Consider the following 14,847-nt stretch of genomic DNA (forward strand, 5'->3'; position numbering starts at 1 on the left):
GAAGGTAAAACACAATAGAGAGATTGACATGCACTTTTTTGAAAATTTAAATGATAGTTTTATAAAAAAAAAATGCTAAAATAGAGTGGTATTTTTTATAATTTATTTTATAAAAAAAAAAAAGTAGAGTTACTTTGGATTATTTGCCAGTGGACCTCTCAAAAATAAACATTAATCACAAAGTTTAAAATATACATGACAGACACCAATAATGCACTCCATTGACCCAACACTACAGACTGGACACTATGTTTGTTCTAGAGTATATAGTGGGTTGCACCAATAATCTATCCACCGCAAAAGAGACATTCACCGACGAAATTGAACGTGTAACTTTTTTGACTAGACCTTGTGAAGCGACCCAACGTGAAAAAGAAGTTAGAAATTTAGGGACCCACCGTGAGATTTTGATTGCAGAAGAAAAGATGACAAGAATATCTACCGTTGAACACGTGGCAATAATGGTTTGGAAGCTGTGTGCTTGTTCATATTTTATTTTATTTTTACCGGAAAGAAATTTCACATTGATAAATGTACTTCAGTCTGTTTCTTAAACCTATATAATTGGTTTGAATAGTTAAAAGGCCAAACTAGCATGATGACATAATTTTTTTTTTTTTGTTTTTTAGAGAAATGATTGTTGATTATTTTAAAATTTTTGTTCGTTGTTTAAATGAATAATGCTTTCAATTTTTATATTTAATAATCTTCATTAATTAGATTTATCAAAAAAACTTTATTTTTAGTTTTAATTTTCTTTTGAGATTGGGCTTATGCATGTAATAAGATTTATTGATGCAACTAATTTCTTTATGAATTTATTTTAAACTTTGTGATTTCAAAATTGTTTAGTGTATATTCGTAGCTTCCCCTATTGTCAAATGCCCCTAATTCTTATATTCACATTACAAAATTTAGGGACAATAATGTCATTTTATTTAAAAATAAAATGGGTATATTGCTTTCCCATTATTAAAGGTTGATATCGTAACAAAATATTTTTATAAAATAGGACAAAAGCATCAAGTCCCATCCCATGGACCCATTACTTTTTCGAAAGTAGTTCATATATCACGCTTGAAAGTATAAACTTTAAGCCATTATATAGACAAAAATAAAAAATAATAATAATGTTATTTAGAGATTGTTTGATTTGTGATAGAGATAATTTTCAATTCTTTGAAAATTGAATTTTTTTTTTTAAAGAATTTTAAAAGATTGTTATTTGAATCATTAAAAATTATTTTTAAAATTACAAATCAAACAAATAGGTCTTCAGTGTTAGAGTTCTTCTATTATTACTATTATACAAGAAAATAGAATAATTCCTTCCTAATAGTTGTAATATTTTTATTTATTTATTTATTTTGACGGAAAGTAATCTCAACAAATAAGCTTTTTCTTGTAACCTTACCACTTCTTCTCAACCAAGAAGTAAATTTGCATCTATAATGTTGTATATTACCTGAAATTTATATGAACAACTAAGGCAATTTTAATTTTTCAAATTACAGCATTTATCTATTATCAGATTTTGATTGAAATAGCAAAGATACTAAAGAAGATAAAAACCCATCTACGGTTGAAAAGAGACATACACCGAAATCCACAATCCAACATACATTTATAGAACCACGTACATGTGGCAATAATGAATTGGAGGTTATGTTTGTTTGGATGTAAAATATTTTTTTAGTTTATGGTGTTCGATTGTAGTAAAATATTTATAAGAAAAAAATATTAAAATATAACAAAAATAACTTAAATAGCACCAAATTTTGACAAGTTATTTTATGCATCTACCTGATGAATTCGACCTCAATCTCAACCTAAACTTGACCTTAATAATAATGCACTCCATGGATCCAACACTACAGACTGGACACTATGTTTGTTTGAGAGTACATATTGGGTTGCGGTGAGCATGTCATTGGTTTGTTTGTCTCAATAAAATATAATATATTATCTCATTATTTATAATTTTATAAATAAATGAGTTAACTTTTTATGAAATAATTCATTATTAGTAAATGAGTACACTGATGACATGATGCGATCAACACATCCAAATACATTCTGTCCAACTGACTCAGCTTCAACCTTAAACTAATTTCTTATCAAACTTAGAAAATAAAAAATATAAAAAAAAATTCTTAAAAAAAAAATCTTTTACATCGGAAATAAACAAAACAATTAAAAATTTAGGGATCCAACGTGAAGGGTGTAACTTTTTTTACTAGACTTTGTGAAGGGACCTAACGTGAAAAAAGAAGTTGGAATAACTTTTATTTATTTTAATTTATACCCAAACCGTGAGATTTTAATTGCAAAAGAAAAGCTGTCAAGAAAAAAAAAAATTATCTACTGTTGAAAAGAGACAAAATCCACAGTCCAAAATACATTTATTTCACTTTGAGGTTGGAATAATTTATGGAACCACACGTGGCAATAATGGATTGGAGGCTATGAGCTTTTTCACATTTTATTTTATTTTTACTGGAGAGAGTTTTCACATTAATTAATGTACTTCAGTCTGTTTCTTAAGCCAATATAATCAGTTTGAATAGTTAAAAGGCTAAACGACGACATATTAGTGAATTCCCCACACCACACAAGCCAAGAATGGGTTTAGTCAAAAGATAAGAAGAGGGAACTTTCTTGGAGCGAGGACAAAAGCATATATATATATATATATATATATATATAGACACCAAGATATTAATATGCACATACACCGATATCGACAATTCAACAAACATTTATGAAACCACGTGCACGTGGCAATAATCGATTGGAGGTTATGAGCTTTTTCGCATATTTAATTTTTACCAAAGAGCGTTTTCAATCCTCAATTTGATTTCTAGTGAACAAGGATTGAGTAAAGTTAAAATTGACAAAGTAAAGCTACTTTGGATTATTGGCATCTTGCAAGAAGCAGCCAAGAAGTAGCACTGAAATTATATCATGGACATAAAATTTGAACGATTGGTGGAACCCACAAGCCAATAATGCAGTCCGTGGACCCAACATATAAATAAATTGCATCACTAATGTGGTATGTGGAACAGTTGGAAGAACAAAATAATTCATTACATATTTTTATTTAACTTTTATTAGACAGATCATTTTCACATTTCAAACAGCACACAACAATTATGCAATGCAGTCTATGGACCCAACACAACAGTGACAGACTGTGTTTGTACACGAGGCAGGCTTTAGTCAAGGACACAGAAATATCCACCCACACCGAAAATTAGGAATAATAATACAATATGATAAAGTGAATTTAAATTTAATTTATTATTGTTAAGATCGGTGGACTTAAATTTATAGATAATTAAACATGTTGTAATTTGTTGAATTACGCAAGTCATGTTCGCATTGTTTTTAAAACCTTATTTGTAAAATTGGAATGCTATGCAATAGGAAATTCTTGAACTCAAAATTAAAAAATTTCATTTATTTCTTTGATTTATTCTTTTGCATAAAAACTTTGTTCTCGATTGTGGTATTAAAATGTTCGCTAAATCAATGGAAGAGAAAGTGAGAGTAAGAGGAGGAAGAAAAGTAGAAAAATAAATAATGATAGAAAAAAGTGGAGACATTCCTTAAAATGTGTGCATACTACTGAGAAATTGAAAAAAAATTAAAAGAAAAATATATGAGAATATTTGTTTGACGTATTCTTGGCATGTTCTATTTTTTGAGCTTTGAACGATTCATTCATATTCAATTGCAAATTCAGCCTCTAGCCCATCGATAGCGACAGTTCAGCAGTACTTCAGCTACTAGATTCATTTCACCTTGAGCTTTGGAATAATTTATGGATCACACAAGTCTATAACGTGTTGGAAGGCCATTGACTCTTCTTCACATATGTCCCCTTTTTTTTTTTTTTTTTTTTTTTTTTTTTTTTTGGTTAATTGCACGGTCCTTTTATAGATTTTGCCATAATTATAAAGATGTTTCCGTAGTTTAAAAAATTACTGGGTAGATAAATGTTTGGAAAAGGTTTTTAATCACTTTATTATTATTTTTATCCTTTATGGTTAAATTGAGATGTGATTGATCGATCATTTTATGTTAAATGGGTCATAAACCAGTTATATGGGTTGAGCATTTCAACTCTAATTCAACACAATTAAGTAAATGGGTTAACTATGTCGATCATTTTATAACCTAAATCCATTTATATCAAATTCAAACTTTTTTAACTCGTGTCGTGTTATAATTTGTCACCCCTTAACAAGGGGACTCTAGCTAAATATGTATAATAGTTGGGAATTTTAATGTGAGAGTTATTTTTTTTTCTTTTCTTTTTAGATACCGAGTATATTTTTTTTGAGTTGACAATAGTTAGAGCGTTAATTGTTAGTAGGGTTAGGAGAAGATGGTTCAAATCTAGGATTATAGGTGGGGCATTAAGGTCTGACATTTTATTACTTGGACAATCCGTCCATGCTTTATTTTTATATTTTTTTAAATATAATGTTACTTTTTAAGGTTTCAAATTGAGGAATTCTCGTGATTTTTTTACATTTTTCCTAATATATTTAACATTATGGATTTGTATCTTCAAAATATTTTTAGGGAGCGAATATTGATACTCCATTTTTCTTTTTTAAAGAGAAAGAAAAAAGGTCTTTAAGCTCATTAACCATCCTTCCTCATTTTTTTTAATACCATATCTCACCTTATTTACTTTCTTTACAATATTTTTTCTTTTCACAAAATCCTTAATTTTTTAAATTTATTGTCAAAAGAGTTAAAAAAAACTTTATTTAAATATTCTTTTATTAGTTATAATTTTATTTTTTCATTTATTTCTTTTGATAATTTTAAATTTTAATAACATTTTTGTTATTATGATTATTAAATATTTGACTATACTATAAATTTTTTTTTTAATGATTTTTATAAAAAAATGTATATTGGGACACTATGAACTCACCCCAACGATGTAAGACAACCCGAATTGAATAAGGGAAAACATTTTTATTAGTGGGACGATAGGAGTGTGCAGTCCCCGAACCCGCCCCTTTACATCCCTAGATTTGTGAATAAATAATGGCTCAACTGTTTGGTTTTTATAATATGTTTATTTTTTGTAAAAACAAAATGGCGTTATTTAATGATCAATTTAGCTAGCACTTCTAGGGCTGTACTCCGTCCACAATTTATTAGTACGTAATTAACACAAGCTATTCAAAAATGGAAAAAATAAATGAAAATTTAAAGTTTTGGGGCAATAAAAAAAGTTAAAAGTAAATCTGTTCTTCTGTTAACAATCAGAGATTGAAAAGGTTGTCTCATTCGAATAAATCAAATAAAAACAATTTATTAAAAAGAAAAACTAAACTTTACCAGAAAACAAAAACAAATAAAAATAGTAAAAAAGAGCTCGAACACTTCTCATAAAAATATAAATGTCCCATAAAAATATAAATGTTATACTATTGAACTACATGCCATTTGGTATGGCCGTATAAGTAAAACACACACATTCCCTAGAGATAGAGATTGAAGTGAACTTTTTTGAGAGTTTAAATGATAGTTTTATTAAAAGAATGCTAAAATAGAGTTGTATTTTTTTAATTTGGTTCAGAGAAATCATCTGTTTTTTGATATTTGAAGAAGAAAAAAAAAATAGAGCTAGGACAAAGAAAAGCTACTTGAGAGTACTGACCTCTCAAAAAGAGCATCCTGAAATGAAATATCATCACGTTTGATGTTCCACACCAATAATGCAGTCCATGGAACCAACACAACATAGTGACAGACTGTGTTTGTCCTGGAGGCAGACTTTAGTAAAACGGTTCCATTGCAAAAAACACACCTTTAAAATATATTTACAGTGCATATCATATTTCTTACGTATAAAAAAAAACATTTCTAAAGTTTTAATTTAGTGTAAATAAGTCCCGCTGATAAATTTAAATCCTAAATTGACTAAATTACTCTTACTGAAATATTTTATAAAATATATAAAAATAAACAATTTTATAAAATGACTGAAAATGATACTATTAGAGGACGCCGGTAATAGACAGGTAAAAATAAAAATATAAAATAAAAATAAAAGTATAAAAAAAAAGTAAAGATAAAAATAGAAAATAAAAAGAAAGAATAAAGTACAAACTATAAAAAAATAAAAAAAATTTTAAACTCCAAAAACCAGTACACACTAATATAAATAATTTTTTATTTTATTTTAACACTGTTGGTACGAAAAAAAATTTAGTAGAAAAGAGAAAACTGAAGTATTAAAAAATTCAAATCATTGTTCTACAAATTCTCAAATTAAAGAAAAAAAAATTTGTTTAGAGATATATATATATATAGAGAAAAAAGTTTTTTTTTTTTTTAAATAAAAAAAAAATGTAATATGCACATAACACTCCTATATTATGAGATTAGTAATATATATACCTCCTTGGATATTTTCGGAAGAGTAAGAGGGTAAAATGGGTATTATAATATTAATTTATGTCAGATGGGGTATTTTTGCACAATGTGAAAAAATTAAGGGTATTTTTTACACACTTTTTAAAATAGGGATAAAAATGCTACGTCAAGTATACTTTAAGAGTGTTTTCTGTACTTGTCCGTTAACAAAACATGCAGATTCCCTAACTCTATTTTAAAAGTACGAGTTTTAGTAGTTTTTTTAGTTTTATTTTTATTTTTTATTGTAATAATAGTAAATGAATTACTAAATTATTTATAGCGGACGACACGCGACGAGCATAATTTTCTCAACTAAAATTCACATAGTAATGGGAGGTAAGGACCGTTAATGGTAAATTGCACAAAAGTCTGCACATCTAATTAAAGATGGGACAAACTTCAACAAAGAAGCTTTGAGGAAAGAGAAAATAAAAAATAAAAAAATGGGCAAAGTAAAGCAACTTTCGATTATGAAAAGAAATAATGCAGTTCATGGACGCAACACAACAATGTCAACAAAAGCATATGCCATGGACCAAGAAATATGCACCTACAATGTTACACACATGAACTACAAGGAAACTTCTAATTTCCCAAATTAAAGCATTAATTTATTTATTTTTCTCTATCACATATAAACTAAGTAATAAAATTTAAGATATTTGTAATATTTCTAAATTATCATTGAGTCAACCAATTAGGTAAATTAGAAAAATAGAACATGAGTAATGATAAAGAGTTCAATGTGAAAAGTTTTGACTAATTTAATATGAGTGATATATTAAGATATTAATGACATCATGAATATAAAAAGGCACTAAATAATGGATAAGTGTATTGAACTTATTGACATACTTAGGGTTACAAATGAACCGAATTGTTCATAAACAGTTCGGACTCAGCTCGCTAAAGATTCGGCTCGGGTTCATTCATTTAATAAATGAGTTGATCTTGAACCTAATTTTCAGACTCGTTTAGTAAACGAACTGAGCCCGAACAACGTTATGCCTGGCTCGTATAAGCTCGTGAATAAGGCTCGGACTAGTTATATATCTATACATATTTATATAAGTATATAAAGTAACGATGATTCACGATAGTGACTTTGAGAATACATGTGACTTTGAGCTTTGTTGTTGTGTTTATAGGTTGGGTTTTGCGGATGGAAGCTAGCATCACTTTGGTGCCTTATTTGGACTATATCATGTAATTTGGGCTTTTCTATGTTATGGGCTTGATTTACATTATTCTTATATTTATAATACAAGTTTACCTTTCGGATTTTTTATTTTTATTGTTTTGTGAAATAATAATTAATTTTGAAAACAAGTTTTTTTTTTTAAAAAAAAATTATTTTTATTAATTGAGTCGAACCCGAGCTTTTAAAATCAAAACGAGCCCGAGCTCAAGTTTTTGAGCTCATCGCGAGCCGAGCCAAAGCAAACTCCATAAACAAACAAGTTGAGCTCGAGCAAACCCAAGCTTGGCTCGGCTCATTTGTAGCCCTAGACACACTTGGAAGAAAAAAAAAAAAATTAAAGATAGCTTATGATCATAAATGTTTCAAATATTGTTTTGTGATTAAATTGAGATGGTAGTTCCGATTGTGTGATAACATTATCTATGAAGCATGAAAATTTTAACAAATTTCCTAATAAATCGTCTAATAAATTTCTTGATTGAAAGAATTATTTGATTTAAGAATGATAATTTGGTACTTTGAAATAAGAGTTTGAAGGGTATTTTGGATTTGATATATATATATATATATATATATATTTTGCTTAATTTAATCAAAGTGAAAAATAAACTTTAAAAATCAACCAATTTGTAATTTACCCCCTAATTTGATGTAAGTGTAGTTTTTCAGAATGATGATGAATGTTTCAAATGTTATTTTGTGATTAAATTGTATGGGAATCATGGAAATTTCAACAAAATTCATTAAAAACCACGACCAATAATATATGGGTATATATGTTTAAATTGAGATTTGAATGTTCACTCTGTGCTGAATTTGGGTCATAATAAATTTGGAAAAAAATTGTAATAATTGGCCACAAGACCCGAACTGTTTAAAGATTGTTTTCCAAGATTTGTTGTTTGGTGGTTATAAAATGGGAATATTTAGCAACTTTTTGTTGGAATCATTTCAAATCTGAAATTTTTTCCAATAATGGGCCACAACATTCTTGGAATTGACGGAAAATTTTCGACTATAATATTTTTTTGGAGTTCGTTGACTTTGATCTTCAATTTTCCGGTTTTGATACATTGGATCATCCTTGGTACAGTGAATTTCATAAAGTTCAAAATGGAACCAAATGGATAGTATTTTTTCTACGTTAAATTTTTTTCTTACACTGTTACACATATAAAAATATACTCAACTATAAAAATCCAGATAGTGAAATTATAAAGTAATATGTTTTACTAATTTAAGAGCCAAATCGGTTTGCTATCGAAAATTGAGCTTCAAGTTTAATTATATCAACTCGTAAAGATTATGACTTGAGTATGAGTTGAAATTCAAGTGGACTACACAAACAAATGAGCCAACTATGAACAAATCTTGAATTTGGCTTGACCCAGTTCAAAATGAATAAATGGTTTGATATATACTAAAGATTAAAGTAGAAACCTGTCACTCCAAATTTCATTGGAGGCACTATCCCACTGAATTATGGACTAATATCCAAATTTAATGACATTGATTAGTTAAGGTTTAAAAATAGATTGCTTTGGACCTATGAAAGAGTTATTTATTTATTTATTTATTTTGCAAATAACTCTCACAATGCAATTAGGGACACATAAACATTTCACCTTTGTTTTGAAAGGAAATGAGATACCACTTGACCAAATTTGATGGAGAAATAATGAGTATAGGTTTTTGTTTCAAAACTTTGTTTTTTCTTTTGGTTCATAAAAGAACTTTCTTGTTAGTTTGAAAATCTTATTGTGGCCATTTTGGTATTTTACCCAATTAAAAATAAAAGAGGCTAAAAAATGATCTATCTCCTGTTAGTGATTCATGTACCCTGGACCTAGCGTAATTAGGGTTTAATGCTCAGACAATAATTTAAAACAGTAAAAGCTTATTCTGGAGAACAAATTAAAACACTAATTTTTTTTTTTAGTGATCATATCCTGTTAGTGATTCAAATTTATGCCCGTGAGATACATGTTATGATTAAATATAAATCAAAGCCAATACCTTCATGAAGAAAGGTAAAATTTGGTGAATGTCAAAAACAGAAAGATAAAAAGCCAATAATATAAACACAAAGCCCATAATAAGGTTTAGAGGAAGAGAAAAATTACCCTAATCATAGGAGCTTTAGATGGTCCTTCTTCTTCAATAATCCAAACAAGTCCCATTTTTTCAAACCTTGAATGATTTAGGTAAATCACTTCTTCAATGCTTTTCTGTTCATTCTAAATCAAGGAGTTTTGGTTTGTATGAGTACTATCAATTGTAAAATTAATATATCAATTTATATGTCAAAATATACCATCTCAATAAAATTTCGCAACTTGTAAAGATACATAAAACTGTTCCATCCAGAAAGGAAAAAGAAAAAAATAATCAGAAAATTGTATAAAAATTTATTTGGTTGCATTTTTATAAAAACTCGCCTATAAAAATGTTTGTTTTCAAATAACTTGTTACATTTTTCTTTACTGAATTCTAAAGAACTGTTTTAAGAAAATAAAGAAGGACGCCCAAAGTCACGCAAAAATAAATAAATAAATTTCTAAGAGGAAACCAAATTAAGAAATACAAAGTCAATTCAGCCAATCCAAAACAGTCCAACTTCCAATGCTTCCCATGCCAAAGGAGTGGACATCATTTACAGTACATCTACACAACTTGATATATAGTTTCACAATACTCAATAAGCAAATGAAAAATTACTGAACAGTCCATCAAATATAAAAAAAAGTTCCATGATTTTGTGATTCAGCACAATTTTTCCAACACCAGCATGCATTCGCATCAATAGGTTTGGTAAGTCAAGAATTTGAAAATTATAATTCCAAATTAACATTAAAACAATTAATAATCAGAATTAAACTCAAATCACCCCATAGATGTCTGTTACCATATTGCAGTTGCTTTGGCATAATTTTATATTTCACCAAAAATGATTCACATAGAAGTCTGCATGTGTTTTGAACGTATGCTAGTCAATTTGCCTACCTCATTAATATTATATGGGTCAAATTTCAAGTCATGCCTAGGTTCATGTGACCAGCATGCATATATACACTACAGTTAGTGAAAAATTAAGCGAATTGCTTGACTTTTAAGACCCGAAGCGAAATGAATTCTTACCTCGGTATATCGATATTATCTACAACCATAGCATTAGCCGAAAATACCAAGTTTTACAGACATATGGAGAATTGTGTTAAATAAATTGATATGGGACTTTAAATCTAAGTTCGAATGGCATGTAAATCCAAGAGGTTCCATAAATTACAAGTGAAAAGGCTAGCAATGACTACACTTCCCGATGACTCTCAAACGTGACCAAAAAGTCTAGGGACTAGTTTTCTAGCTAGGAGGACACTACTACTTCCAAAATCCCTCTATAAAAGAAGGATCGGTTAAACCATTGGGGAAAGAGACATTACTTCCGGAAGAGTCTTTTCTTGATTGTTTTTTATCAGGGTAAGGTGTAGCCCCAGATTGGAGCAAAAATTTGCATCTACAGGAACAATAAGGGCATATTTGGAATATATTATGATATTATTTTTTTAATATTGGTTTTTAAATTTGGACCTATATAATGTTTGGGATTGTTGATATTGGTTTGAAATAGTTCATAATATATTAGATTTTTTTGCCCACACTCATGTCACTAAATTATTGATATTATGTGTTTTGGTACTGTAGTAGAGAACTAAAACAACTTTTCGAATTTTCTAAAACAATTTTTTGTTACCAAATATGATTCCGATTTCTTCCCAAAACACTCTTACAATAAAATGATTATTTTTATATTGACCAAAATCATAAGCCCTAAAACACATTGCATGCCAAACGGGCCCTAAGTACGCCATCCTGCTATTATATTCACTTGGACAATGAAACAGTTCTCAGAAATGCCAAAATGGCTGTTTATATTATGGAATTGCTCAAATTAAGGATACATTTATGAGTAGGATCAACTAGTGAGAACAGGACTTGCCTGAGACCAGTATCTCTTTCATTCCTTAGGCAACAATTAATATGATGTGAAAAAATATATATATGAATGCAAAAAAAATAAAAAAGAAAGGAAAAGATGGTTTAGAAAAAACCATTTTATATGCATATTTATTGTATTATTGTAGTTACATAAATAATTTAAACATATATGGCCTATATATAAATTTAAAATACTATAATGTTACGTTTGGAAACACCTATTCGATCATAGCATAATAATAATTTATAATTATATATATATAATTTTCTTCCTATCATTTCTTTATTAAAAAATTGTGACAAACAATCTAAGAATCATATTGAATGAACATAAACTATTGATTAAGCTGGACATGGTATACTCTCGTAATTTCTCTTGAGAAACTCCAAGTATTTGAATCCCTTTGGTTATGTTTGACGGCATGGAATTAGAAAAATTGGACCAAAATTTTTTTCAATTCCAATTCTAAAACTTTAATTTCATGCTGCCAAAGATAGCTTTTAAAGTTTTCCAAATAATTATATTATGACTTTATACTTAGACAAATTACATTATAATATTCAACACATGATAGACATATTTTCAAAGTATTTGAGAAGTATAGATATACGGTCAGAGTATTTAAAGGAGTATCTAAGAAGTATGGTATATGTGTCCGAAATATATATTAAAACATTATCTTTAAATCATGTACACATTTAGAAAGTAGTGATTTGAGGAGTATAGATACATGGTCGGAGTATCTGAAAAGTATAGTAAATATTGTTGGAGTATCTAAGAAGTATAATACATGTGTCCAAAATATATATTAAAACATTATTTTTAAATTATGTATATATTTATAAAGTATTAAACATGTATTCACAAGTAAAAGTGGAGTATAGGTATTCAACATGATCTATGTTTCCCTTACAGAAATATCCATGCTTCATAGTCCGCATCATATTCTTTGAGAATTGACATCAAAATTTAATCTTTAAAATGTGGCACACACCTGATCAAGAATCAAGCTTTAGTCGAATAGGTCGAAGCCGTCTCCTATGACGTATGTTGATTACGCAGAGAAAGCAAGGGAAAAAAAAAAATCAAGTAAGACAGTAAAAATATGCATTTTTCTTTCATTCTTTACACGAAATCTAACAGTTTGGTTTATTTTGCACATAGTGTAGTAGAATAAGTACCTGAATGCAATTACTCCTTGGGGGAGCAAGCCGTCTGAAGTTTCCAGTAATGCCAGGTCTGATTTCTAAGGGAAGCCAGCAACCCAGCTTGATTGGAATCAAGCCTTTGACATCCAGCAGTATCGAGTTCCCTTAAAGATGGGAGTTGGCTGGGTAACTCCCCGATCAGCTTGGGACAATTCAGTATGGAAAGCTTTGAAAGGCGAGAGAACTCTCCAACCCCTAATACATGCCATTTCTCCTACTCTGGCATTCCATAAAAGCTTAGTTTCTCCAGAGATTGAATTTGTTGACACCCATTTTGGTAATTGGGTTTGAACTCCAATTGGGCTCGATGAATAATGTTATAGTTAGAAGAAGGTTGGGCTTCACACTGATTATAATTGGGCTTGATGGACAGTGATGTAGCAAAGGCTTGGGCTGTTGAGATGTTGGGCTAAAGATGTGCAGTTGGGTCATGATTTGGATTCAAATGGTCTGCAGGAGAAGGTGCAATGGATATGGCAGATTTTGTACCAGATTGAAGCTACACACAAGGGCGCTGTTAATCGAGTATTTTGAAAATGCAACAGATAGGGTTGGTTTTGATAACTGAAGCAACAAGGAGATAGGAAGCATTGGGTTGGTTGTAAAAGGATGTTTCTCGATAGGATTAGTTGATTTGAATTTAAATTTAGTAGTGAGTTAGAGTTTTGTTGTAATTAGAATATTTATTGGTAGGAATTTGTTTACAACGTTTTCTATAAATAAACAAAAGGGTACGCTGTACTAGAGTTCCAGCACCCTCAGAATCTTTATTATTATTTGTTTGCTTTCTCAAGCACTTTCTAAGAATAACATCCTTGCTATTTCTTCTTCATCTCTATCTATCTATCTTAATCTCTCGATCTCTCTTCCTCTATTCTCATTCTTTCTCTTTCTCTTCTTGCTATATCTATTTTCTTCCCCTTTCTATTCTCTTGTTACGTTACTATAAATTGTTTACGGAAAGTCCTTTTAACTAAGGCATTTTTGAACCCAAAAGAGGAATTTTATTGTTCTTTTTTTCCTCGCATCGTCTGATAATCAACTTTCTCAAATGAACTAACGTTGACTATTTACAATCGAACTACACAAGTGGTTCTGGCACGCCCGACTTACATCGATTTGAGATCGGCTCCATAAAGCCGATTTTAGGGTCAACATTCTTGGCACGCCCGGTGGGACCCCATAAGGTGAGCAAATTATAGTAAAGATGCCTCCAAAGCTAAGAAATTCGAAAGGCATGGCTACAGGTGATAATACTGACGAAGAAAATCAACAGATCGGCGTAAGCGATGATACCGACTCTTCTATTCCATTCGATTTTCCTTTGGGTCGGATACTGGAATCGATTATGCAAAAATTCGATGCCCAGCAAGCACAGATCGGTGAGGTGAGATCTCAAATGGGAGAATCAAATCAGCTTTTGGTTTCTCAAATTCATGAGATGAGATCGATGACGGGGGAGTTAAACCAAATGATGTACGCTCAGTTGGAGAAGATGAATCAAAAACTTGAAACCAATATATCAGCTAATCAAAGCCGACATGATCAAGCCGAAGCATCTCATGTCAATGAGTCCATTATTCAGCGTATGGCGGCGCCATTGGTACATATATCCCAAGGACCACGAACAAACACCGTACCGCTAAGTGCAGGACTTGGTATTACAATCAGCAGTGTGCCGAATCATACACTTGGCATGCCGATGGGAAATCCACCAATCTTATCAGTTCCGCCAACAGTGAATACAGTGTCGGTGTACCAGCCATCGATGAATGATCAGCATGTGCAACGTCCCAATGTGCAGCCTATTCCACCGATGAATGATCAGCATGTGCAGCGTCCTAATGTGCAGCCGATTCTGCCAGTGAGAGATCAGCAAGGGGTCGGTAATCTAAACCAAGGTAGGGTTAATCCATTGATACCTCCAGCAGCTGCTGGGGGCAAGTAAATGCCGATTATCAAAGGGAATGGGTTAATCCATTCATTCCGCG

This window comes from Cornus florida, unplaced genomic scaffold (assembly GCF_030987335.1).
Source record: "Cornus florida cultivar Cherokee Brave unplaced genomic scaffold, ASM3098733v1 CherokeeBrave_3.0.0_Hap2_Chr03, whole genome shotgun sequence".
NCBI classification, from domain to species: Eukaryota; Viridiplantae; Streptophyta; class Magnoliopsida; order Cornales; family Cornaceae; genus Cornus; species Cornus florida.